We start from the raw sequence: 26,696 nt of genomic DNA on the forward strand, positions 1-26,696 counted from the left end.
ATAGATTTAAAATACATATGTAAAATTACACATATTTCTATATTTCTTCTCATTTTCCTTTTTCGGGGGGGGAGAGGGGGAAGGTAATTAGGTTTATTTATTTAATGGAGGTACTGGGGATTGAACCTGGGAATTTGTGCATGGTAAGCAGGTGCTCTACCAGTGAGCTATAACCTCCTCTTTCCTTTTTCTTTCTTGAGCACATGCATACGTGGTATTGTATTTTCAGTTTCCACGTGTAAATTGCTAGTATATAGAAATGCTTTGAAGGGGGAGGGTATAGCTCAGTAGTACTTTACTCCCAAAAACAGTCTAAGAAAGTAAAAGTCTTTGTTGTACAAAGAGACACAATGTAGGTTGAGACAGAAAAGGCCCCTTAAGGCTGGGTTCCTGAAAGACGAATTTCCCTGAGAGCTAGCACAGCTGGAGATTGCTCAGAATCCCAGTCTATTCATCTGGCTGCCAAATGTACACCATATGTGTACCTTCTGGAGGACAGAGACCAAGCTCGCAAAACACAGAACAAAATGTCTAATAAGATGAGGTTGAACAGTTATATCTCAAAGGCACAGGGAGAGAAACCTAAGTTCCTGCTAGAAGGACTTGTTCCCTTAGGGTCAGAATTCTGAAAAGATGTGTTATCAAGCTGGCTTTCTCTAACTAGTTTTGAAATGTCAAAAAGATCTCCCCGAGTATCTTTCAACTGGGGTGCCTGGTACCTTTATACACCGCCAAATGAAATTCAGGATCATCAACCAATAACTGGGAGATCTGAGAACCAGGAGAGACTCACCCCAATTCATATGGACTCACTGAGCAGGTCGATGGGTCCAAGAGGCCTTTGCGGGTACCAAGGCGCCAGATCTTTGCAGAGTTCGAGGGAAGGAGAGATGTCTGCTCTGGGTCGCCGAAACCATTGCCTGAAAGAAAAATGCACAGCATAAGAGCTGTTGAGTTCATTTTGATTTGGGGAACTTGCTGAGAACTGTAGCTTGGAAGAGAGCCAAAGAGGTAAGGGTAGAGCCAGAATATGTATGAAACTTTTGCTGGGAAAACAAGTAATGAAGCACAAGAATATTACTGCTAATCCCAAAGAACAGACATTGCAGGTTAATTATTTTAAGTGTTTTTCTATGTATGGGAAGATGTCAGAATCTAGTCATTGAGATTTTTCCTTAGATAGGCATCTTAACTACCTAGGGACCAGTATATCCAAAGTACAGAATACCTCCTGTTTTTCTCCATCCAACCCGATCGCCCCTGAGGGCGCACTGTCAATGAGCTTGACCCTTGTGGAGCCGGAATGGCAGGCAACGTTGTCTTCATTGCAGGTGTTAGTGTGAAATAGCCCATTCCACCCAAAGAGAGTGTTCCCACGCGGACAAATCCAGTTCTTGTTTGCTTAAACTGCTTAAATTCTAGTTGCCTGAAATGTTCCTGGATCCAACCACCACCCCACGTCAACACCCTCCACCTGAGATTCCAGTTCCCAGACCTCTGAATTGCTTCAGCCTCACCAGCAGGACTAGCCTTCAACCTGCTGGCAAAAACAGCTTTTTTTTTTTTTTTTCTAATTGAGTCCGGGAAAAATAGATGTTGACTTAAACTGGTTTCAACCTCTTTAGAGGAAAACATCTTAGTCTCCAACATAAGTATCCCAACACTTTAAGCTTTTACTTTAAAACTGTTACAAACAGGAACTTAAACTAAGGAGGAAGCAATGGTGCGTCACAAGACCGTGAAGACTCTCAAGCATGTCTTAACCCAGACAAGGTGCCTTGGGAACCAAAGGGAGGGACTTGCAGGCCCCGCCCCTCCGTCTCACGGTTCCTGCGCTGCGTCGGGCCCCGCGTCCCGCCCCTCGCAGAGGCGCTTCTTCCAGGCCCCGCCCCTTCCGCTCCGCGTACGCGCACTTCCCTACAGATCCAGAAGCCGGGACTGAGGAGCTGAGGTCGCGCTCGGGGTGGTGAGTTGATTGTTTTTTCTAGTTAAACGTACGTGTCGCAGTCCCCTCTTCTCCGTACCCGAGGTTTGGGGGTCCCTATGGACCTTGAAGTTCCCGCCCCCCCCCGACCATCCCCAGCTAAGTTCAGTCGTGGCCGTGGGAGGCCCAGGGCCGTTTTCCTTTTGGTGTGAAGTCGCTCTGAGGCTGGTCCCTTCTTCGGCTTTTCTGCTTTCGGGCCACGTAGTCGCCGCTTTTCTTGCCGTGTTCCTGCTTGAAACCTTTTACTGACCTCAGCACCCCCAACATGTAAAGCCCTCCTCCCCAGGTGGATTCGTCCCTCCCAGCCTCGCCGTCTCGGCCCGTGGAGGGCAGCAACGGCCGCCCCGCTCCCGTGAGGCCGCGTCCTCTCCCGGGTCCTGGGATTGTGGGGAGCCCGGCCCTCTCCGGAGACCCCCTCCCTCCCAGCCCCTCTGTCCTCCGGTCCCCCTCAGGCTGGTCCTTCTGCTCCGCGGGTCTCCCCTTGGTCGTCAGCCCTTCCCCTTGTTACTCCCCCTTGAACTCTTCAATCAATAGAAATTGGTAACAGGCCAGAGGAGTAATTCAGGCAAGGCTTTATTGGGACTCCGGCTGCAGCAGGTGGGAACGAAAACAAGTAATAGGTTCCTTTGCCCGCTGTGTGTGGGGGTGGAGTGGAGGGGAGGGGTGGCTGTGCGGAAAAATCAGCCTGTGCACTTTGGAGGCAGAATTGTGGGAGCAAAGAAGAAAGAGAGCCGCCTTATTGCTTTGCTGGACAAAGGGTGTCAGCAGGCTAATGCCTCGGAAACTTAATCCATCCTGGGTTGGGGCTTGGTGATTAGGCAAAGGGGTTGGAGCATATCAGTGGTAATGAGCAATAGAATCTTTTACAAAAGTTTGTTTTGTGTCATGATAACTTCTTGTTGTCTGTCAAGTAGGTCATTGTCAGCGGCCTTGGGGGTCTGATCCCGCCGGTGTCACGGGGTTGGGGGTGTGGAGGGGTGGTTGGAGGATCTGGCGGTTCCTTCAGTGTTATCGTTCCATGACCTTCTTTCTGGAAAGCAGCTTCTGGGATTTGGATACAAGTAATTTAGGTAGGGCATACATCATAGGGTCGGAGCTGCCAAGCATGTAATCATTCAACCAAGTTAAACGGTAGTAGCAAGGAGTAACACAGGTTAGTCAGAAAGAGCTCGGAGAAAACAAATTAATCAATCGCAGTAAACTCTGTAATCTTAGTATCAGGGAAGCCATTTTGTGACTCCTTCAAACCCCCACTGTTAGTTCGTTCCTTCCATGTCTATGGAAATAAGGAAGTGGGCATCGTTTTTGCCTGCTTTCTGCTGATCTGGCCCGAAAGCCAGTTGGCAACCCTGGCATCCATCTGTGATGCATAGGCGCCTGCATCTCCAGTGTTCTGAATTTGATATTTTATTCTATTTTGTTTTATTTGTATTTTTTAAATTGAAGTATAGTCAGTTTACAGTGTTGTGTCAATCTCTGGTGTATGGAATTTTATATTATTTAAAAGTAAGTATAATTTTAGATCAGGTATAAAAGTACAGTATATAATGTAGTTCATGGTACAAATTTTGTCTCATGAGGCAAGTAATACATCCAAGGCCGCTTAGTTTTGCTTTGGATGTCTGAACTACAGTTATTTTATTTTGACCACCTGTCACTGTCCAGGAAAATATTCTCTCTTGTCGCTTCTTCCTGTATCTAGAGTTACACTGTTATAATTAATTACAAATTTTCTGTAGAACTATAAAACAATTTTATAAAACAGGCAATACGCAAGTACTATAGCTAGAAATATTAGTAAGGTCATAAGTGAGAATTCAAGTTACGGTCTTTTATTAGGTGCAGTCCAGTTTACCTCTAGGTTGTCTAATTTAGTCTGTCTTACGCCAGTCCTCATCTTTACGGGAAATTGTGTATTGGCACTGTCCGTAAGGAACCAGCCCCGTTTCCTAGTGTTATTAGGCTGGTTATCCTTAGTGTGACTTAATTTTTCCCAACATAAGGGCGCCTTTAAACTTAAATGATCACAGCCTGGTGTTAACCATTTAAGTCCATCCCATAGCTGTGGGAGGTTGTATTCTTGGCTGCAGTTCTGCTTATTACTCTGATTGAACTTGAGTAACTTTAGAAGAAAATTCACATTTACGGCCAGGGTTAGAGCACATAGTAACTGGCCAGGTCAGGGAATCGCACCTGGTGATATCAGTAGTGGCCTGAACAGAATTACATAACTTCTTTCTTCTAGAATAAGTTCCCTAAGGGTCAACTAATGAGACCCTTTGAGTAGAGAAGTACATCAGGGTAACCCAGAAGTACTGCATATAGGTAACTGGCCATAAGCCTAACAACTGGGTTAACTTTACCCTACAAAAGATCGTGAGATACATTTCGTTTTTAAGCAAAGGTGTGGGCAATGATCAAAGTAACTGGTGTGCAGTCCTGGTCCGGTGTCTTGGGTCAGCTGTCTACCCCAGATGTCGTCTTCCCCTCCTGGTCTGGTAGCTTTTCCTCCATTTGGACGTTGTTTTAAGGTGCAGCAGTCCTCTCTGTAGACCAGTCCAGTGCAGGAGCCCTTTCTGTGGGGAAATTAACCCAAGAGTCAGTTTCCTTCTGTTTCACTGTGCATGAGCTAGTTAAGAGTACCTGTTAAAGGCCATTCCATTTAGATGGGAGAGTTCTTAAATTACGTAATTTCTGGTATGCATAATCTCCTGGTTGTAGGTCCTGAGGCATCTAATCTTTATCCACAGATAGAGTACTGAGCTTCAGAAATAAACCTAGAGTGTCTCATTTTTAATAATTAAATTATACATCAGTACAACAAAACAGCAGGGAACTATCTGGGAAGTGCATTTTAGGCCGTAAATACAGACATCCGTTAATAAAACTAGAATTTAATATCCACTGAAACATAATCTTTTTCTCTCTATACTTACCCTCATTTTTATCAGGTATCGTCAAATTAAGATTAATTTGTCGGCAAATGATGTCAGATTATTTGATCGCATAGGCTCTTGTGAATTGGCTGTATTGGAATTTCTTAGCAGGAGTCTCAGACTGAATTCCCAAAAGGCCTCTCAAGGCCAGGAAAGCCACATCAGGCACCTGTCACAGATTTTGCCTTTTAGATTTAGGTGAATTCTTCCTTTTTTGAGGTCCCCCAAATACCTTGAGATTCCTATACTTGGTAGGGGGTGGTCTTTCTAACTTATCTAATAAAGCTGCTGGGAACCTAAGAGTTTCCAGTCTCTGCAGGGGTCAGATAGAAAAAGATAAATGCTTCACTTCTGCTTACAAATGTATAGTTTACCAAATTGCTGTAAGTTATAATTAGCTCGAGAAGGGTTTCTTTACATCTGAAAAACAGATTAAAAGCCAGTAATATTTCAGAGAGATAGAACCAAAAATTATAACCATATTCATCAGTTTACTCAGCCCCATGTAACTAATCCTTTTTTGTTTACAGTTTTATGAAATCAGAGTTTTCATCAGACTTTTAAAATTTCTTACCCAATTCAGTGCTATAATCTGAAATTTTTCAGAAACCAGTACTTGTCAAAAAGTCCTTTCTATAGATCTCCCTGAAGAGAAAGCATTTTGCAAAAGCGTAAGAATAAAACAGTAACTGTCTATACATGACAAAAGGCTTAAAAACATGGTTAAGCACCTGGTTACACTGTAATCAGTAAAGAAACCTGGTTACAACAACCGGAATTATGACTGGTAACACTTCAGACATACCAGATTTTTACAGATTCCATATAATTTCTAGAATATCTATATTAACACTTTCCCATACTGTTTAGCCTAAGAAGATTTATTATTCATTTGACAATACTTCCCATATAATTTAACAGACCAAATGAACTTCATTAGTTTAAAATCTCTCCTTGGGATGTTTCAGGGGCCCTGTGTAGCATCCCAAGATTAGCTGGAAGTGAAAAGAACTCATTAAAATTTGAATTTGGAATCTTGTTACCAAAAGCAGATTAACCTTTTAAGAAAACTTCGTCCTCTTAACAGAGAGAGAGAAAACCAAATCTAGTCTTGTACCAGCTTATTCTAAGATTTATTTATTCAATTATGTTTATTTTAAACTTAGCCAATCCCAACCATGCACAAAACTCTATATTCTCGGGGTTCTGCTTTCACAAACCTTCCATCACTTTCTGCATCCATGTTAGTTTATCCCTCTTTTTTTATCCATCCAGAAACAACTAGCTCTAGTCAAACCTGTTTCTTTTTCCTTAACAAAATGCAATTTCATTTCTCACACCTTCTATACTGAAAACACACATCCTAGTTTCTTACTGTATGCCTGGAATGTTTAATTTTTTTCCCCTGCAGTAACTATAAATATTAAAATAGAATCCCCAACTTTTTTTTTAAATTGAAGTACAGTCAATTATAATGTGTCACTATCTCATGTACAGCACAATGTCCCAGTCATGCATATACATGCATATATTCATTTTCATATTTTTTCATTAAAGGTTATAGGATAATGAACACAGTTCCTGTGCTTTACAGAAGAAACTTTTTAAAATTTATTTTTATTTATAGTTGCTAACATTGGTAAATCTCAAACTCCCAAATTTATCCCTTCCCACCCCCTTTCCCCAGTAACAATAAGATTATTTACTAAGTCTGTGATTCTGTTTCTGTTTTGTAGATGAGATCATAGTGTCCTTTTTTTTTTTTTTTTTTTTTAAAATTCCACATGTAAGTGACATCACATGGTCTTTTTCTTTCTCTTTCTGGCTTACTTCACTTAGAATGATCTCTAGGTCCATCCATGTTGCTGCAAATGGCATTTTTTTATTTGTTTTTATGGCTGAGTAGTAGTCCATTGTATAAATACACCACAACTTCTTTAGTCATCTGTTGATGAACATTTAGGTTGCTTCCATGTCTTGGCTATTGTATATAGAGCAGTTATGAACACTGGGGTGCATGTATCTTTTTGAATTAAAGTTCCCTCTGGACATATGCCCAGGAGTAGGATTGCTGGGTCATAGGGCAAGTCTATTTTTAGTTTTTTGAGGAATCTCCATACTGTTTTCCATAATGGCTGCACCAAACTACATTCCCACCAGCAGTGTAGGAGGGTTCCCTTGTCTCCACACCCTCTCCAGCATTTATTCTTTGTGGATTTTTGAATGATGGCCATTCTGACTAGGGTGAGGTGATACCTCATTGTAGTTCTGGTTTGCATTTCTCTGATTATTAGTGATACTGAGCATTTTTTTCATGTGCCTATTGGCCATTTGTATGTCTTCTTTGGAGATACTGTTTTATGAGCTGTTTATATATTGTGGAAATAAGCCTCTGTCAGTCGCCTCATTTGCAAATTTTTCTCCCATTCTGTAGGTTATTGTTTTGTTTTGCTTGTAGTTTCCTTTGCTGTGCAAAAGCTTGTAAGTTTAATTAGGTCTCATTTGTTTATTTTTGCTCTTATTTCTATTGCCTGTGTAGACTGCCGTAGGAGAACTTTGCTAAGATTTATGTCAGAGAATGTTTTGCCTATGTTTTCTTCTAGAAGATTTAATGTCTTATCTTATGTTTAAGTCTTTAAGCCATTTTGAGTTTACTTTTGTGTATGGAGTGAAGAAGTGTTCTAACTTCATTGATTTACACGCTGCCGTCCAGTTTTCCCAACACCACTTGAAGAGACTGTCTTTTCTCCATTGTATATTCTTGCCCCCTTTGTTGAAGGTTTATTGACCATAGGTCTGTGGATTTATTTCTGGGTGCTCTGTTCTGTTCCATTGATCCATATGTCTGTTTTTATGCCAATACCATGCTGTTTTGGTTACTGTAGCTCCGTAGTATTGTCTGAAGTCTGGGAGGGGGATTCCGCCAGCATGGTTTTTTTTCTTCAATATTGCTTTGGCAATTCTGGGTCTTTTGTAATTCCATATAAATTTTAGGATTGTTTGTTGTAGTTCTGTAAAAAAAAAAAAAAAAAAGTCCTGGATAATCTGATAAGGATCACATTAAATCTGGAGATTGCCTTGGGCAGTATGGCCATTTTAACAATATTTAGAATCCTCAACTCTCGAAAAAGCCACAATTTCTAGTAAAAACTAAGAAGTATGTAATTATGAATTGTCTTTTACATTAGCATTTCGTAGATTGGCAAACATAAATATCAACAGTTTCTAAAAACCATGTGCTTTCTTATTCTTATTAATAGTCCTGAGTAGCTTTGGTTTCTCTGTAAAAGGAAACTAATGTTTATTAATTAATGTTTTAGTATTTTATCTCATTTGCATTTGATTTACTTGAAAGAATTTTTATTATATCAAGCAATTTTTTGCTGACAAATTTGTAACAGATATAACAAAATCTTATTGACTTATTAAATCTGTGTGTAACAGAAGTATTATACACTATGCATAACATTAATGACTCTAAAGACATACTTATGTTACTCAAATCAGTGAATTTTAACTTTAATATTAGTTATCAATCTGATACTGAGTATTTCCCAGTTCCTGTGAACCTGAAATATATTTTGTTTAGCTTTTGAGAAAAAGTCAGCTAAATAGTAGCTTTTTAGAAATCCTTAGTTTGTTAAGCACTTACTTGTAAGGCAGTTAAATAGAGCTCTTTTATAAATTGAACACTTTTAGAGGTAGAGACATCTTGTATCTGTGCCCAGAAAGGGATCTCATAGTTTTCCTGCTTAAGTTTTCAACGGCCATTTACCACTTTTTTTTCCTTTGGTTTGAGGTTCTAAGAATTAACCCCAAGGCTGAAGCCTCGGGCACAGCAGGCTGTGTGTGTATTTCAAGGATGTGATAAGAGTTGATTGCAGTCTGGTGTCAAAGTGTGTCAGCCAAGACCCCGCTCTTGGTCATCCCCGGCGTCCTGAGAGGCAGCAGTTACCGGGGTCCTGAGGCTGCCAGGCGCCTCGGGCCCCTTATTCGCGGTCATTTTTTCACCTCCTTCCAGATCATACATTAACCAAGTTGTGTTACAATAAAACACTGTTTTCTTTTCAGTCAGTGAAGAATAGCTGTGGTTTGACCAGTCCTTTAGAATCTTTCCCAAGGGACTGTCAGGTGGAAGTGACGTGGCGCCGCCCACTTTATCTAACTGCTCTCGTCCTCCCAGAGACATAGAATTCCAGCCTCACCCAGACACAGGATTCCAACCCTGACCAGCAAATGGAAGCCTCACATTCCAATGCAAAGGCAGACTCAGATACAACTCAGATCTGGCACAAACCCAAATTAAACCCAAATCGGCTTCCTAGTCCACTAAGCCCATGAGCTGCTTTCCAGTTGGCACCTTCCAAATGGGGGCTTTGAGAGAGAGCGCCCATCAAATGGGGGCCCCAGCCTCCCAGAGGGAGGCTCTGAGGGGTCAAGGGGCCTCAGTGGGCACCGGGAACTTACCCAGAGTCTAGTCGGGGAGTCTCCGAAGGGCGCTCAGCAGTCAGAGGTCCCGGCCAGGCCGGAGAGAAGGAGGAAGAAGTCCCCTGAGCCAAGGGGCCTGGCAGCTGCTGGGGCTGCATCTGCCCCTGTCCCAGAGCGTCAGCTGCCCGGGCGGCAGGCCCAGAGGGCTCAGGCAGAGATCCCCTCCTTTGAAAAGTGGGGGACCTCGAGTCCCTTCCTGGTCATGAAATCTGTTGCTCGAAAAATCAGCCTTTGCATCCCCAAAAGCGAATTCAAACTCAGGCAGTTGCGAGCAGAGAAGAGAGCCGTCTTACTGCTTTGCCAGGCAAAGGGAGTCACAGCGGGCTAACGGCGTGGAAACTGAATCCCTCCTGGCTTGGGGCTTGGTGATAATACAGGCAAACAGGATGGAGCACGTCAGTGATAACAAACAATAGAAGTGAAGTTTCTGGTGGCCCTTCAAGCCGGGCGCTGCCGTGGTGTTACCTACCAGGTCTGATCTCTCCAGCGTCGTGGGGTGGGGGCTGGGCTTTGGAGGATCTGGCGGTTCCTTCAGTGTTATTGTTCCGTGACCTTTCTGGAGAGTAGCTCCTGGGTTTTGGATGCAGGTAATTTAGGGTAAGGCATGAATCACAGGGTCGGGGTTGCTAAGCGTGTAGTCACTCAACCAAGTCAAACAGTAGTAGCGAGGAGTAGCACAGGCTAGGAGAGAAAACTGGGAAAAGACTGGGAGAAAACAAGTCAATCACAGTAAACTCTACAGAGCTGTCTTAGCAGCAGGGAAGCCGTTTTGTGACTCCTTCAGTGATGGCGAGCTGGTCCCTTAAATGGGGTGAGGGTGGGAGCAGGTCCAGGGTTCGGCCTGGAATGGTGGCTTAGGCGGTCTGCCCACCCCCACCCCCCAGTGGTGGAGCTGTGTGCAGGGACCATGCACAGTGCCCTGCTGTTGTTTGCTCCCAGCACCTCAGGAGTGGCAGTTGGGTTTTGGTCTTTTTGTATCCTGTTGTTCAGGGTTGCTCCAGCTGCCCACACACACTCTTTTATTTTTAGTCCCATTAGTTTCTTTGTATTCTGTTGCTCCAGGAGCCATTTGTCCAGGTGCACACAAAAAAGGGTTCCAGGTCCCAAGTCCCAGTCTGTCTCACCCTCACCTGAGTAGAGGAGGTGACCTGGGCCAGCTGTGTGACACCGTGTTCTTCCATCCCAAATTCCACCCTGCTGGAAAATGTGCAGTCAGTGAAAAAAATTAATAGTCAATCTAAGAAATGAAAAATTTATTCCTGCCAACCTGAGGATTATAGCCCAGGAGACAGCCTCTCAGCTCTGAGAACTGTTCTGAAGAGGCAGGGGTGGGGGCCACTGTATAAATGGTTTTGGCAAAGGGGTGCGTGCAATCAAGCACACATGTTGGTAGAAGATAACAACTGTTCTCAAGGAACAGATGTCTCAGTGAACGGCATAGTGCTTTTCTAAGTGTGGGAAGATGCAAGAATCCAGGTTCATACAAATTTCTCCTGTGAATATTTGTCTGAAGGGCCTGTCCTGCCGGTTTTCCCGGAGCAGAGAGCGCCTCATCCTGATATTCACCCTGAATTCCTTCCAGGCTGTGTGCTGTAGGTCAGGGGCTGCAGTGGCTAACGACCTGATTCTTGTAGAACTGGGTGATGGGCAACGTTCTTTATTTTACCATCCCTTCCTTCCCTTTTGGTCTTAATTTCAGCTGAGGTTTGGGAGGCATTTTGTGGCCAATTTGCCCCACAGCGCTAGGAATGCTCGTTCCCAGGCCTGGCGAGGAGATTTCGTGGCTAGGCCGTCAGCCTGCTGTGGCTGGACTAGGCCCTGCCGCCTGGAGCCGAAAGCCTCGGACCGTCTGTCTGACCAGCCTGTTATGGGCCAGGAACTGGTCCCCTCTTGTTGCTTCTTTCCGTATTTACAGTTACACTGTTACAGTCATAGATCTCATAGATAGGACTGTGTATTTGGTCAGTTGTTTCAAGTTGCCAGATCACCACCAATTTTATCTGAGGCTCAGACACACATTCGGTAGTGCAAGAAACAATGACTCATAGAACAGGCAGAATACAAGTGGGACAGCTAGTGACAGTAACAAGGCCCCAGTGAGTACTTAACTGAGAGCTTCCATTAGGCGTGGCCCAGGGTCTCCCGGGTCGGCTGGAGAGTCTGTTCTGCTGCATCAGCTGTTATCCTTAAGGGAAATGATACCTTGTCACTGTGCAGAGTTCACCAAGCACATGGGCGAGTGGTGGGTCATTGCTGGAGATGCCCCAGGACGCTCGCTAGGGAGCCCCTAGACAGAGCCCCAAGGGAGGGTCTGTGGTGTCTCACAGGAAGGAATTCAAGAGTGAGCCAAAGTAAAGTGAGCACAAGTTTATTTAGAGAGATACACGTTCCAGAACGCACACCTTCTCAAAAAGTGAGAGTGGCCCCGGGGTGTGGAAGCGGTTAGTTTTTATGGGCTGGGTGATTTCTTAGCAAACAAGTGGGAGGACGATTCTGTTTTTAAGAAGGGATAGGGGTTTCCAGGAATTGGGCCACCGCCCACTGTTTGTCCATCTGTGGTCACCTTGGAACTGTGGTGGTGCTGGTGGGTGTCATTAACATGCTGGTGTATTACCACTCAGTGTGTAACGGAGCTCAGGGTCTCCTGGAAGTCAAACCTTCTGCCATCTTGGGATCTGTCCATTTTCTTGTCAAATCCTGCTTTTCTAAATGGCTTTGTCCCCCTCCTCATTCTTTTAACATTTGTGCCCTGCCCACCTCCTGTCTCATGCTGACCCCTTAGAGGACTGAGAATGTTATCTTTTAAAGTTACATGGCTGGTGCCAAAGGAAGAGAAATTGATCTTTATGGTTGAGCAGGAATTTCCGCCACTGGGGACGTCTGGTTAACGCCTAATGCAGCTGCACAGTGCACCGCAGAGGGGAGGGAGGAAGCCAAGTGGGCAGAGGAAGTTTTATCTTTAAACTTTCCCTGTCTTGCCTTAGACTGTGAATTTTTATTTCATCAGTGCTCTCTCAGGAGGCAAGCAGCTTACTCCATCTCGCCTCCTCTGAGTGTGGGCAGGGGGATCAGGAGAAACACAGTGACTTAGAAAACCAAGGGGGAAAGAGTGGGTGAGATCAGATGGCACTGTAGAGGTCGGGTGTCTTGCAAAGAGAGGGTAAGAATGAAAGGGAAACAGCAGTGGAAGTAGCAAATGGGTAAAACAGGCATGTCCAGAAAACCGGGATCTGCGGGGAGAAGAAGGTACAGAGATAAAGGGAGGATGGGAGAGGAGCCCTTGGTGACAGTAGGGCCAGCAGTGGGGAGGCACGTCACACGGAGAGTGCGTGGAGGGGTCAAGAGTGGAAGCCCTGGTCCTCAGAGTAGCTGGATGCTGGAGGGGAGGGGGAGACCAGGGGAGCAGAGGGAGCAGCACACAGAAGGAGCAGAGTTGGAAGAAAAGGCAGGAAGCATGGAGATTTGGGACATTGAGAAAAGTAGGGGAGAAAGAATAGTAGGAGGGGAACAGGCTGCAGAGTGGGGCAGGAGAGGAGTGCGGGGAGAGACGGAGGAGAGGGAGAAGCGGCAGGAGAGTGGAGGGGAGCCAGACAAAGAAACAGGGAGATAGAAAAAGCCAAATGAGAGGGAAGCACCTCGTAGCACAGGAGTGGGGTGACACCTGGATCCAGATGAGTGCTGAGTTGTTTGTGGATAATCAAGTTGTGATGTATTAATTTGTGGTTTTGGAATCTAATAAATTTAAACTTTCTAAAATTGATTATACAGATGAGCATGAGACCTGAAAAACTCCGGTCTCTGACTTGTGCATTTTGTAATTATTTGTATCAGAAGGTAGCTCCCATTTGCAACCCCTGTTCAGCCAAGGGCAGTGCCTTGAATCAAACGGTAGTGAGTCACCCCCTTCCCCTGACATTGATGTGAGGCGAAGGTCAAGGGAAGGACATCTGAGGCAGGAAGTGACCGACTCTGCCACATGAGGCCTTTGTAAAGGAACATTAAAAGTGCTTTTTCCCCCCCTGGTAATAGTTTTGCTTTTTTCTTGTTTCTTTACTTCTTTTTGTAGCTTGAGATCTTAGTTAATTCAGTTTCTCTCCTATAAAGTTATTAACTTCTGAAATGAGCTTTGGTGGCTTCCTGTAATCAGTTCATGTCATTCTTACGTAAATATGCTCTGTTCTGTAGAATATTTTAAGCCTGACACCAGTTTTTTTTTAATTGAAAGAAACTACCATCTTTCATAGTTTCTGGTTTAGATCAGGGCCTGTGTGCTTTCTCCTCTTTATCTTACATACTGGAAAAGTTCTTTGGTAGGCAGTGAACACTTCCACACTGTGCTTATGGGTACGTGGTAAGGCCAGTGCCCTTTTAGCAGTCAAAACCTAGTTTAACCAGTTAGTCTGATACTCAGTTTTCTTCCCTTTTATGTAACCTGAAACAGTGAGCTGTGAGGGACTACGAAATGTTCCCCTCAAGTTCTTATCTGTTCTCTGCAAATGAGAGCCCATCTATTCATGAAGAAGTTTCTCAGAGATTGTTTCTAAGCTAACTCCCTTTCAGTGTTACCCACGGAAGCCTAGTCAGTTTACAGTGTTGTGTCAGTTTCTGGTGTACAGCACAGTGCTTCGGTCACATAGGTACATATATTCGTTTTCATATTTTTTCACCATAAGTTGCTACAAGATACTGAATATAGTTCCCTGTGCAATACAGTATGAATTTGTTGTTTATGTTTTATATATATATATTAGTATCTGTAAATCTTGAACTCCCAATGTATCCCTTCCCACCCTGGTAACCATGTTTGTTTTCTGTAAGTGTATGAAGGAGATTTAGCATGAAAACCGTGGGTGTGCCTGCACGCGGGACATCTCACAGAAGTGGCCAGACTTGTCTGCAAACAGAATTTCCTGCCAAGTGATCCTGCCTGATCCTGGGAGAAACATTGCTTGCAAACAAGGATGTTTACTAGTTCCTCAAAAGGAACAGGCCTGGGAACAGGAGGGTCTGAATGTAAGATAAGGAAATGAATAAGAAGAATGTCTTAGATGTAGTGCGCTTGCGTCAATTCAAAAAATGCTTACTCACTGCGCTCGGCAAGGGTTGCTCTTTTGTGTAAAGGATATAAAAATAAACGAACCCGGATCTTGGGAGACATTTTGCACCACAACTACTCCATGTTTCATTTCGTTGGCAACAGTGTATGTCTGTTTTGTAAATAAAATATAGAATGACAATCTCCAGGTCCATCCATGCTGCTGCAAATGGCATCGTTTTATTCTTTTTAATGGCTGAGCAGTATTCTGTTGTATAAATATACCATAGCTTCTTTATCCAGTCATCTGCTGATGGACATTTAGGCTGTTTCCATGTCTAGGCTATTGTAAATAGTGCTGCTATGAAATGAACCTTGTGGTACATGTATCTTTTTGAATTAAAGTTCCCTCTGGATACATGCCCAGGAGCAGGGTTGCTGGGTCATATGGTTTATTTGTAGCTTTTTGAGGAATCGCCATACTGTTCTCCAGTGGCTGCACCAGACTGCATTTCCATGAACAGTGTAGGAGGCTCCCTTTTCTCCAAAGCCTCCCCATGTTTCCTGTGAACTTGCAGAGGATGTTTTTTCTCCCCAGCGTGTCGCTCTGTCCTTCAACCCGTGAACTGTATTCTCCCACCCTCCCGTGGCGCCGCAGCTCCACCAGAGACAGGCAGAGGCAAAGGCTTTACCACGATCTACAATCCTCTGCCCTCTGGCGCCTGTCAGTTTTGTTGCTTGGCTGAAAGAGTGATGGCGGCTGGTTCAAAGGGGTTTCTCGTTCCTCGTTCGGGACTTGACTCCGTCGGACGCTTCATTCTTAGCCCTAACAGCCCACAGCTGACACCTCCATCATCCTAACCTCTGGGCCTCTCCCGGTTCCCTCCCCATTTTCTGGACTTTGGTCTAATCCAAAGATGGGAAAAACACCCAAAAATGGGTCTCTTCCTGCAAGGCGCAGGGGTCTGGCTCTGCTGCAGGCCCCCTTGTAGGCAGGTCTGTGGCCCACGGAATCCTGGGAGTGGTAGTGGCGGCTGGTGTGTGGACCTGGGTCCCAGGGTCTCACACTAGGGTGCCAGCACTCCGGGCATCCCAGGGTGGGTGGCAGGGCTGGGCCCCAGGGCACCCAGGGCCTCTTACCGCAGGGCCCTGGGGGTCATGAAGCTGGTGCTGCGCCCCGGGGCTAGTCCTGGCCCCTGTGAGCCCTGGGACCCAAGGCCCGCGGCTGCAGAGCCTTGAGGGTTCTAGAGGTCCTGTCACTCACTGCTGTGCAGGGGCCGGGAGTCCTGGGGTAACAGGACTGGTGGTGAGCAGGCTGGTGGGCGGGGCTGCACTGGTAGCCAGATGAAGGGTTCTTACGTGGTGCTTACCAGCTCCGGTGTCCAGTGTCCCCATGGTGGGAGCCAGCATCCACGTCCCCAAGGTGAGTGCCATTCACCTCCTGCCTCTCCGGGAGGGTCTGACCCAGGCTCCTTTCCAGTCACTGCTTCTGCCCTGCCCACCACCCCTTTCCCCTTGGTAACCATGGTTTGTTTTCCTCAGTGATTTTTTTTTTCCTGTCTTTGTTAGTGGAGATACTGGGGATTGAACCTAGGACCTTGTGCATGGAAAGCACACTCCCCCATCCCACCTTAGTAATTTTAATGCAGACTTGTTTTGTGTCCACACAGCAACCAGGGGTGTATGGACAGGCAGCACCTTTCTTGAGAATCTTCCAGGACCTCAAAATTGGCCCCAGGAGCTCCCAGATGATGGGGCCTAAAATAGAAGCTCCCACGTGCCTCTAACAACCCTCACTTGATCCTAAACTTGTGGGTAAGGACCACCTTTCCTCTTGGTGTGCCTGGTACACAAACATCACAAGATGACTGGGTGTCCACGTCACCCTGGTTCTCAGCCTCTCAAGTCATGAGCCAGTGGCCCAGACCCCCCACCCCAATAATTTCTGAACAGTCAGCCCTTTGTTCTTTGGGCCGCAGTCCCATTCTGCGCAGGCAGGGCCTCCTCCGTGTGCTGCAGGTTACACGGCTCCCTGAAGTGCTATGGGAGCTGTTCGTTCTGTATTTACTTAAAGAACATATTGTTATTTATTCATTTTTATGAAGTTTTAATTTTTTATTGAAACAGCTGATTTGCAGTGCTAACAATGCTGAGTCTTAAGGAAGGCTCTCCAGTGTAACGTTGCCTAAGGGGGCTGCTTTTATCCTGTGCAGGGTAACCGGCAAGGCCTTCTCCCAAACTGGGTTGGTTTCCTGGCCTATTTTGGTGGTTCTCTTTTTTAAGGAATGACTCATCTTTTCAGTCTTTGCTGCGGACTGAGGTCTCCATGGAGCACGGTAACTCCCCTTTTATCCCCAGAGTTACCCTGGCTATGAAAGCTCCTTTGTTGGCACTTTGATTTGAAAGAGGCAACCCACAAAGACACATGATTTCTCCTAGTAAGGCCCCCGCTACCTCAGAAGCCCTTTTCTGCCCTGCATGGAAAAGCTTCACCCAGCCTACCCTGTTGAAGGCATTCAGACCCCAGCAATGTCTACAGTTCCCCCACGGCCCTTGGCACAACAGTAAGTCTGTCTGCCGGTAGGTCCTGGTTCCGCCTCTCGGGTTTGCATCCCTTTTATGATTGGAGGTGGCCAGGCTTGAGGACTGTTTCTGGCACAGATCAGGCAATTCTGTATGACCTTTGAGACAAACCTTGGCATTTGTGGACCAGTAGTACATTTTTGTAGCTAATGCTAGCTTGCATCCCTCCCCTAACGGGCTCCTTGATCATTCTGTCCCTTTAATGCTCAGCTGTAAGCACCAGCTGGTCTCCACCGTGAAGCCAGCCTTCTTTGGGTGGTGGTACTGATCAGAGCGTCTGCGCTCTGAACACGGAGGCCTACGTGGGGGCAGGTCAGCGCCCGGGGTGAGGGCTAGGGCCTTAGGGTCTGGATGTCTCACTCTGACCAGTGGAATGATTTCCCGCAGCTGCTTCCTTCTGTGTGTTAACGTTCCTTCCTGCTATTAGCAGACCTCTCTCCACGTGGTCCCATGTGCTTGTATTTCAGAGAAGGCATCCTTAGAATCTCTACAAATGGTTACCTTTTCCTTAGCTCCAAGGTGCAGGGCTCCTGTGAGCGCTACCCTCTGGGCGGACGTACCTGGAGGCAGGCCTCCTGCTCCAAGTCCTGGTGCGTTGCTGTCGCACACCCCGCCTTTCGGAGTCCCTGGTCCATGAAGCTGCTCCTGTCCGTAAGCATTTGCACATCTTGTCAGGTCCCCTAGAATAGACTTTGTCAGTCATTTGTATATAGCCATGGACAGGTTCACTTGTGGGAGTGACTGGGTTTAGAGTGGTTATCACCTTTTACTTTTACACTCAGGTTGTTAAGTAGCGTGGCCTGGTGCGTGCCCTGCCGTTCCAGGAAGGGTGGCACACGGACGTGCGCAGTGGTAGGCTGGCCTAGGGCCAGCCGTCCTTCAGTTACGAGGTCTGTTTGGAAAAGCAGCCTGCTGGCTACTGCACCTAAGCTTAGAGCTAGCCCTCCGGGACGCCCGCCCTGTGCTTCATGCACAAGGTCACGTGGCTTCATAACACCTGACGGACCAAGTGCGAGGCTGCTCAGGTTTCTCCTTGATGGTGTGGAACCCAGGAGGGCAGCCCAGAGCCCCTCTTCAGGGCTTGTTGTCATTTCCTTTGAGAGCCTCACACAGGGCTCTGGCTCTGAGTCCAAAGTTAGGGATCCAAATGCAACAAAACCTAGCATTTTCTAAAAATCCCCACACCTGACTTTGGGGGGGGTCGGTGCAGCGTCCTAACGCTTGCTTTCATTTAATGGCGGTACTGGGATCAGCCCCACAGGCTAGGCGCCCGCTCTACCGCTGAGCTCTGCCCTTCCTCGCTGGTGATGCCTCTTTTAGATCCAGCAGTAAGTTTGCCCCTTTGATAACTCAAGTCCCAGATACCGTACAGTTGGTTAAGAAATTATCCCCGGTCTGCCAGAAAACTTCAGGTGAGGCTGCATTTTGGTCTGAAGCTTCCTGTTTTACCGGCAATCACAATACCACCTACCTGCTGGAGCAAGACGTTCAATGGAAGGGCTGTTAGGTCCCTGGCTGAGACGTCCCCAAAGTTAGTGGGGGCATTTTCACATCCTTGCGGCAGGACCATCCGGCAGGACTGTTATGTTAGTTTCTGCCTCACCTCATTTGTAGGCAAACAGTCCCGGGGACGAGGCCTCATCAGGGAGCAGCAGTAAAAAGGCATCTTTTCAGTCCAGACCTGTTAGTAAAGTAAGAATGTGGGCTCATACCTCCTCACATCTGGTACAAAAGGCTACTCTCGGACCTGGGTGTTTGTACAGCAGGACAGGTGTGGCATCCTGGGACTGACAAGGTCAAAGTAACTGACCTCAAAGTAACTGACCTAGAAGAACGGTGGCTTGAAACCTTGTCTCCCTTCCCTCCTCCATGCTGTCAGTCTGCAGCCCTGGCACCTGGACTGCCCTTCTGTGTCCTGTCAGCCCGGACCCCTGCTTTTACCTTTTGTAGAGTTTCCTCAGGGACTTGTGGTTCAGGCTTGTCTCCCAGTGCTAACAGCACAGCTTGGAGGGCTCAGGTCTGATCCAGGAGTTACTGCCATGTCTACTTTTTCTGGTGAGAAAGTCAGCTGGGTATTTAATTTTGTTAGTAGAGCTTATCCTAACAGCGGAGAGAACATTCATGCATATACACAAGCCCAGAAAGCTGTGCTTCAAGTATGTCCTTCCTGTGTGACATTGGAGAAAAGCTGGCGACATGCCCAGACACAGCAGTAGCGATGTGTCTGACATTGGTACAAGATAAGCAGCTCGAGTGTCAGAGCTAAGTTTCTTCCCCTGCGCTTGTCCTGGGGTCCCTTGTGGGGGAAATGTGGGTGCAGCTCTCGGACTTTAAAGGAGTCCGGGTTCCTGGCAGCAAGTTGCAGCATCTGGCGGGAAGCCTGGAGGCAAGTTCCTTTCCTTTTCTCCCAAGGAAGGATGCCACCAGGTGAGGGTGGGCGTGAAAGGGAGTCAGAGAACCCAAGGAAGGATGCCACCAGGTGAGGGTGGGCGTGGAAGGGAGTCAGAGAAAGGTTCGAAGTTGTAAAGACTGCAGATGCTGACGGGTGTCTGTGTGAACCAAGGACAGAGGGTTTTTGACCCGTACCTGCCGCACAGCAGTTCTCAGGAGACCTGGACGCAGCCTCTCAGGTCACAAGGACAGAGGAGATGAACTCAGAGCAGGGTCAGGACTTCCCCAGCGACCTCCGAGCTCCGGGTGTGGGGAAGCTGGGCCTGAGGAGAGCAGAGCACAGGTACCAACTGGAAAAGACACTCGCCTAATACTTTTCACGTGCTTTACCTGACAGCGAGTAAAAACGTTTCTTAATTGTTGTGTCTTAGAGACGAAGGGTTGTCCATTTTGTCTTTGGGTTTGCAGATCACACCATTGGCTCTTTCAGGGACTGACCCCCGCCCCCAGCTCCCCCGGGATGGGGACGCGGGGGCCCACCCAGAACCCTGTCTCCCCAGCAGGCTAACTGGGACCATCACCTATTAGAGAATATTCTACCTGCTAGAAATCCCAACATCCTGTCTTGTCTTTTTTCTTTCTGATTCAGATTCATCAGCTCTGACTTGAATTTTTAGTAAAACCTTCTGACTTGCTTCCAGTGCACAGTCTGCCCCAACCAGACCTGCGCATTTTTACTGGCAGGCACAACAAATACGCTCCCCTCGGCACCAGTCACATATTTCAGCTGACTGCCGCCCTCTCAGGGTCTGAGGTGGAAACATGAGGCATCGCCTGCGGGCCCTTCTGGAGATAAAGCGCTGCCTCACCTCCAGCCCCGCCCACCGCCACCTACTCAGGAGCCAGTGTTTCTCCTCCTGTGGCCTGTGATCGTCACACAGGCTTTCCCTCTTACCAAGTCCTCACACTCCTCTGCCTAGCTTGTGCTAGGGAGATTTCTTGTTTTTTTTTTTTTAATTGAAGTATTGATTCTCAATGTTAGCTTCAGGCATACAGGAAAGGAATTCAGTTATATATACACACATACTTTTTCAGTTTCCATTTTACAAAAAATTGAATATAGTTCCCTGTGCTATATACAGTAGGTCCTTGTTTCTATTTTATAATATTTATAATAGTAATACGTATCTTGTTAACAAGGACCTACTGTGTAACACAGGAAAGTATATTCAACCTTGTAAAAAAAACTGATGGAAAAGAATCTGAAAGAAATGTGTAATGAAGTCAACAATAAAAATATTTTAAGTGAATGAATAAATGACACATTGTTTAAAATATACAGCCACCCTATCATTTGAGTCACATAACCTTCTGCCTTGCACAGAGGCGGCCCTGCATACACTGGGGTCACAAGCATGAAGTGATGTGGGGGAGGAAGGGCGATCAGCCACCAGGACCCTTAGAGCAAAGCACAAAGGTACTTACCAGGACTGTGGGGCCTTGTCACTAGCTTCCACCTACAGGTACACGTAAAAAAGGTCATGGCCATCCTCCTCGAAAAACAGCACGAAGAGAAATATGTGTGTGACTGAACTTCACGCTGTACACCAGAAACTGACAACACTGTAAACTGAAGATACTGCAATTAAAAAAAAAGTGGGAATGCTGTATCCTATGCCAGCCACGTACATCCCACCAGCCACGCACATGGGTGTATTTTGGACAGATGGGGAAGGACAGTAGAGGAACCACACTGGGTTGGTAACAGGAAAGTAGCAGCTATATCTTCCCCAAAATAAGCCTTTGTACTGCAGGTCGCTGTAATAGTGGCCATCCACTGGTGCTTGGAACCATCTTTCCTTACATCCCGGAATTTTATGGCCCCTCTCAAGTTGTGCCCGTACACCCATCCCAGACAGGACATCCCTTAAGAAATCCTTTCGCCATCGACAGTTAGAACCACCTGTTTGCCTTCTGGACTCAGAGAAACTTAGACTCATGGGGCCCAACAAACTCCCCAGACACCCCATAATGATCGGCCCATCCTGCTGTGCAGTCCCACGAAACACTGCAAGCCCTGACAACGCACACACGAGGGAATACACGTGAAGACACCCAGGGACCCACCAGACTGAAGAAGACACCATGTTTTCATTCAGTGACACCAGCCACACACCGTCACCTCTAACATCTACTAATAACACAGATGTGTCTCCAGTGATGCACCTGCCCCAGTGAGACCTCAACATCTTCCAAGGAAACCCTCCCAACTTTTCTTTTATAGCTTCCAAAATGCTCTTCACTGCAACTTAACCAAAGACATCCCAGAAAATGAACTCTCCGATTTTCCCTCTAACTACTCCATGGGCTGCACAATGATTCTCGCCCTCCAAAGACCTCACACAGGTCACTGCGTAGAATGCATGCTGGGGGGCACCCTCCAGATCCGGCCACTCAGGACAAGGCACCCATCCTCCTGCACCCTAAGCTCCCCGTGGGCTCAGCTCAGGTCGTGTCCCAGGGAACTCGAGCTAAGACGCTGTGGCACCACACACTGTTCCACGCAGCCTGCAACGACCCATAGGTGCATTTGCAGATGTCAGAAAGGCTTCCCTTTCCAGCAGTCCCACACAGCCCTGGACCCCACAACCACGCTTGGGGCAGGTGCACACACCAGCTGCCATGTCCCTCCTGCAGCCCTCACGGCTCCCCTCCATGTCCCTCATTTTCCCTCCTCTCCACGCACACGTGAGCAAATGGGGCTAAAAGGCACAGGGACCTCCTGGAACAGGCCTCATAGCAGGAATACATGCAAGTTGCAAACTGAACGACCCTGGGCAACCAGGACGGAGATCAAGAAGTCGTAGCTCCTGGGAAGACGTGCCAGCCACTGTGGACATCATGAAGTCCAGTTTAAAGGCGTTTGAGAATTGGCTGGATTGAGTTCAGTGAGCAAGTCACAGAGAGAGGCCCCCATAACTGTCTCCTGTGCTCCCCACTCGCAGCAAACTGGGGGATACCTGAGCTCTTGGGGCGGGGGCAGAATAGGATGACTTTGTAGTGAGGCTTAAAAAATCAGTAGTGGGACCTCAAAACCAGGTCTCATGTAAAACTGAATGCTGCTCAAACTCCTGACCTCTTGCTAAGCACGTGCTCTACCAACGAGCTACAGCCCCACCAACAAGGGGGCGTATCTGAGGGAGAGAAGGCTGTTCAGATACCAGTGTCATCCACACTGTTAACAGGCTGAGAGGCCTGTCAACTGATGTAGAGAAAACATTTAAAAAAATTCAACAACTATTTATAATACAAACTTCAGAAAAGGAGGAAGAGAGGGAGCCTCTCTCAACTCAATAAAGAACATCTGCAAATAAATTACAGCAAACACAAGTAATGATGAAAAGCTGGCTGCTTTTCCCCAGAGATTAGGAACAAGGTAAGCATGCCCACCCTGACCACTGCTACTGACATTATATTAGAAGTTCCAGCCAGTAAAACAAGGGAAAGAGAATAAACGAAACCCATAAAGGGAGGAAAGGAAGATAAAATTGTGCGCCCACGGGCAGGAGGCATCGCGACTGTGGTGGGCTGAGTAATGCCCCCTCCCCCCAGTAACGGCCATGTCTTTGCACCTGTAACATGCTGGGTGGTGTTTTTTTTTGTTTTTTTTGTTTTTTCTAAATGCCATTTAAAGTTATTTTCTAGTATTTTTTGGAGGGAGGTAATTACGTTTGTTTGTTACTTACTTCTTTATGTAATGGAGGCCCAGGGACGGAACCCAGGACTTTGTGCGTGCTAGGCATACGCTCTACCCCCGAGCTACATCCTCCCCACTAACTGTTAAATGTCAAAGGGGAGTTTGCAAATGGGGTCAAGACCAGGACATAGGAGATGACACGGATGATCTGGTGAATGTGATATAATCCTAAAGGTTCCTGTAAGTGGGTGGAGTGCCAGCAGCTCCATGGAGAAGTTGGTGGTCTGATGGAAACACACAGACAGCGGCGAAGAGATATTAAGGGGCTACCTTGCTGCTTTCGATGGTCGAGAAAGGAGACGGCGAGGCAAAGGCTGTCGTAACCTCCAGGCCCCAGAACAGACAAGGAGGCATATTCAGGCCTGGCGCGCCCAGAGGCGGCCCAGGGCTGCGGGGCCCCTTCACACTCTGGCCTCCGAAACTACAAGAGAACAGTGCTGCTCAGAGCCGCTCAGTTCGCGGGAATTTGGTACAGTGGAAACAGGACATTTACTGAAATGGCACATGGAGAAAGGCACATGGAGAAAGGCAAAAGAATTCACGGGCATTTCTAGAAGACTATTATTTGCAAGGTCTAGGATACAAGAACAAAATACAAAAATCTATTTCAACTTCATACACTAGCAATTTACATGGAAATTGAAAATATAATACCATGTTTGAATGCTCAAAAAAATTAAAAGTAGACAAATGAGTAAGCTTAACAAAACATGGACTTTTTTGGTGAAAACTACAAAATAACGAAAGAAATCAAAGATGGCCTTTCATTTAGGTCATCTCTGGAAAACACCATGTTCACTGACTGGCAGACACAACACAAACAATGGCAGGTCACCCCAAACTGACTGACACGTTTGATACGTTTCCAATCAAGATTTTGTAAATACAAGCAAGATGATTCTAAAATTAATAGGGAAGTAGTCTAAATTCTTGGTGAAAATGGGAAGGAAAGGTCTCTCTTTAATGCTGGACATCTGATGTACTTAACGGAGAGTAATGGTATCTAGACAGAAATACTGATGGTCTGTTGACTATGGTGTGAGCAGCTTCCCTTCCGAATTTAAAGGAGCTGTTTTGAAGTTAATGCCATCAAAGTGGGCTTCATACCAGGGCGGGGTTGAGACCAGGAAAGAACTAACTTCACCAGTTTCCACCTTTCAAGTAGATCACGTGGAGTTTTTTCTGTTTTGAATGAAAATATTTTTGGTGGGGGCTCATTAGAAATATTCTAAAACTAGACTGTGTGAATGGCTTCACAACTTCGTAAATCCACTAAAAAAAAAGTCACTGGATTCCATACTTAAAACGGTGTAATGGTACTCAAATTGTATCAATACACTTTTTTCATGCAGTGTTACCCTAGACTCACAACACACCTACAGTTTCAACTTACGTACACGTTCCCAAAGATTTTGATGCAATTTTACATATTCTTTTTCAAAAATTATTGCATTATAAAAAATTATTACATTATATCTAATACTTTCTCTCAATAGTCCTCAAATAATACTTTAAGGACGTGATTTTTTTTTCTTGGCGGGAGAAATTAAGATTGATTGATTGATTCATTCATTTACAGAGGTACTGGGAACTGAACCCAGGACCTCCTGCGTGCTAATAAGCACGCGCTCTAACACGGAGCTGGAGCCTCCCCACCGATTTCTAATCAATAACAAGTTACCTCTACCCTAAAACCTCTGGCTCATGTTTTCCTTTTAAACCTCAGTGCCCACAGCCTTGTGCAGCTACTTCCCTAGTTGGTATCACTTTACACTTGCTCCTGGCCGAAGGGCATCGTAGCAGTGAACCGCTCTTGCCTCAATGAATACGTCATGTTCAGTAATCCCTTTCCTTGAATTATTTGATGATTAGCGCACCTACATATTATTTAAATACTCAGTCCCTGGCAATACTGGCCTACGAAGTGAAACACAGGTAAACCCTGGCAGTATCGTGGGCTCATTGCCAGACCCCACAGCAAAGCAGTTATCACTGGACCACAGGGCACAGACAACTTATGCTGATACTACTTTAAAAAATTGTTTTAGTTTGGGGAGTTATTTATTCACTTATTTACTTGGAGTTATCAGGGATTGAATCCAGGACCTCATGCATGCTAAGCACTCACTCTACCCTACCCCCGTTTACGCTACTCTTCAGACTATGAACTGAAGACCCTGAGGGCGTCCCACCTGCCCAGCTGCATCTGCTTTTTGTGGGCAAAGAGCTGGAGGATGGTCGTGCCCCCTGCACTCGGTTCTTCTGTCTGCGGGGCAGCTCCCCCAGAAACACAACTGGGACGACATGACCTGCCCCAGGGGTGCTGCTTCCCGGCACCGCGTCCTGTCAGATGGCGTAAGAATTACTGTGGCCACACCAACAACAGGGGCCCAGGAAAAAGATCAAGTAAGGCCCATCCACAGGCCCCTCCACTGCTGGCAGGGCAGCCACCACCCAAGCAGGTGCGTCCCCTTCACTGCCTGCAGAGGCAGACAGACAAAACCAGCTTACTGCTAAAAAGGCCAGCCATCGTGTGAGCCTTCAGTGAGTCACAGCAGGCACACTCAACCATCGCTGGTAACACAGCACAGCGACAAATACAACAACGATGGAAAAGTCTGGAACAGCGCGAGAACTACCAAAATGAGACAGAGACACGAACTGACCGAGCACTGTTGGAGAAATGGCGCCAAATACTTACTTCACGGTGGGTTGCCACAAACCGTCAGCGGGTAAAACCGCGGGACCCGTGAAACACAGTAAAGCGAAGAGCAGTAAAAAGGTGTCCCTGGATGGCTGCTACAGGAAGCTGCCGTGACCACAGTTACACATGACAGCAAGTCAGCTACAAATGGAGAAGACGCTCATGAAGTTAACTACAGACACGAGTGGCTGAAGGGCGTGGAGAACGTGCCTTGTTAGTGTAGCCACGTGCCTAAGTTCTCTCTGCAGCCAGATGACGTGGACCAAAGCCGGATTCAGCCACTTCCTTGGATGGGATTTTTTTTTTTCCTGGTCCTAAGTTCCTTCACCTGGAAGTAAGAAAAAGCATGGGTACTTATTTCAGAGTTGAAAATTCAATAAGGTACTGTGCTGCGTCCAGTGCAGCTCGGGACCGAGTCTGAGGACGGGCGACGCAAGACTTAAGGAGCAAAGAGACAGAGTAAAGAGCAAAGATGGGACCAGGGGACTCACGATCTCGTGGACCTAGAGCGCCCGAAAGCCTGGCTGACATATTTATTAGGAGTACACAGCTCAGGAAAAAATGCAAAGAGGTGGGGCTTCAGATATTCCAGGCGAGAAGCACTAGGTTCTGCTGGCTGCTTAACTGATAGTCACCCTCCTCGGGTTTTGCAAAATTTCTGAGTCTAGTCTATCCTGTTACTGCCTCCGGGACATCTCGAGAAAGCATTGCAAATACTTCCCTTGGGTTAAACCGCATGCTTTCATGCCAGAGCAAAGTTCTGCTAATGGATGACCTGGCTTTCCAGGACCAACCACTGTTTTACCCTCAGGAAATAA

General features: G+C 46.5%; 1 protein-coding gene and 1 long non-coding RNA gene across 5 annotated transcripts in view; one reads left to right on the forward strand and one right to left on the reverse strand.

The window, feature by feature from the left end:
* The window catches only part of LOC105092000 (zinc finger protein 347), a 62,825-nt gene extending 42,071 nt beyond the window's left edge, over positions 1–20,754 (forward strand). The window contains exon 15 of the mRNA XM_010983632.3: positions 1,698–20,754. The gene's annotated coding sequence lies outside the window, so the exon portion shown is untranslated. The remainder of the gene's footprint in view (positions 1–1,697) is intronic.
* The window catches only part of LOC116154661 (uncharacterized), a 42,803-nt gene continuing 20,579 nt past the window's right edge, over positions 4,473–26,696 (reverse strand). Inside the window, exons 4-5 of one of the 4 annotated variants that reach the window (XR_010382446.1) lie at positions 9,388–26,206; positions 4,473–4,560 (exon numbers count right to left, since the gene is read on the reverse strand). This is a non-coding gene — a long non-coding RNA (uncharacterized LOC116154661). Of the gene's footprint in view, positions 4,561–7,842; positions 7,932–9,387; positions 26,207–26,696 lie in introns of those variants that run through there. The other 3 variants (XR_010382445.1, XR_010382447.1, XR_010382448.1) reach the window with 3 other exon arrangements.

Source organism: Camelus dromedarius, chromosome 9, assembly GCF_036321535.1.
Source record: "Camelus dromedarius isolate mCamDro1 chromosome 9, mCamDro1.pat, whole genome shotgun sequence".
NCBI lineage: Eukaryota > Metazoa > Chordata > Mammalia > Artiodactyla > Camelidae > Camelus > Camelus dromedarius.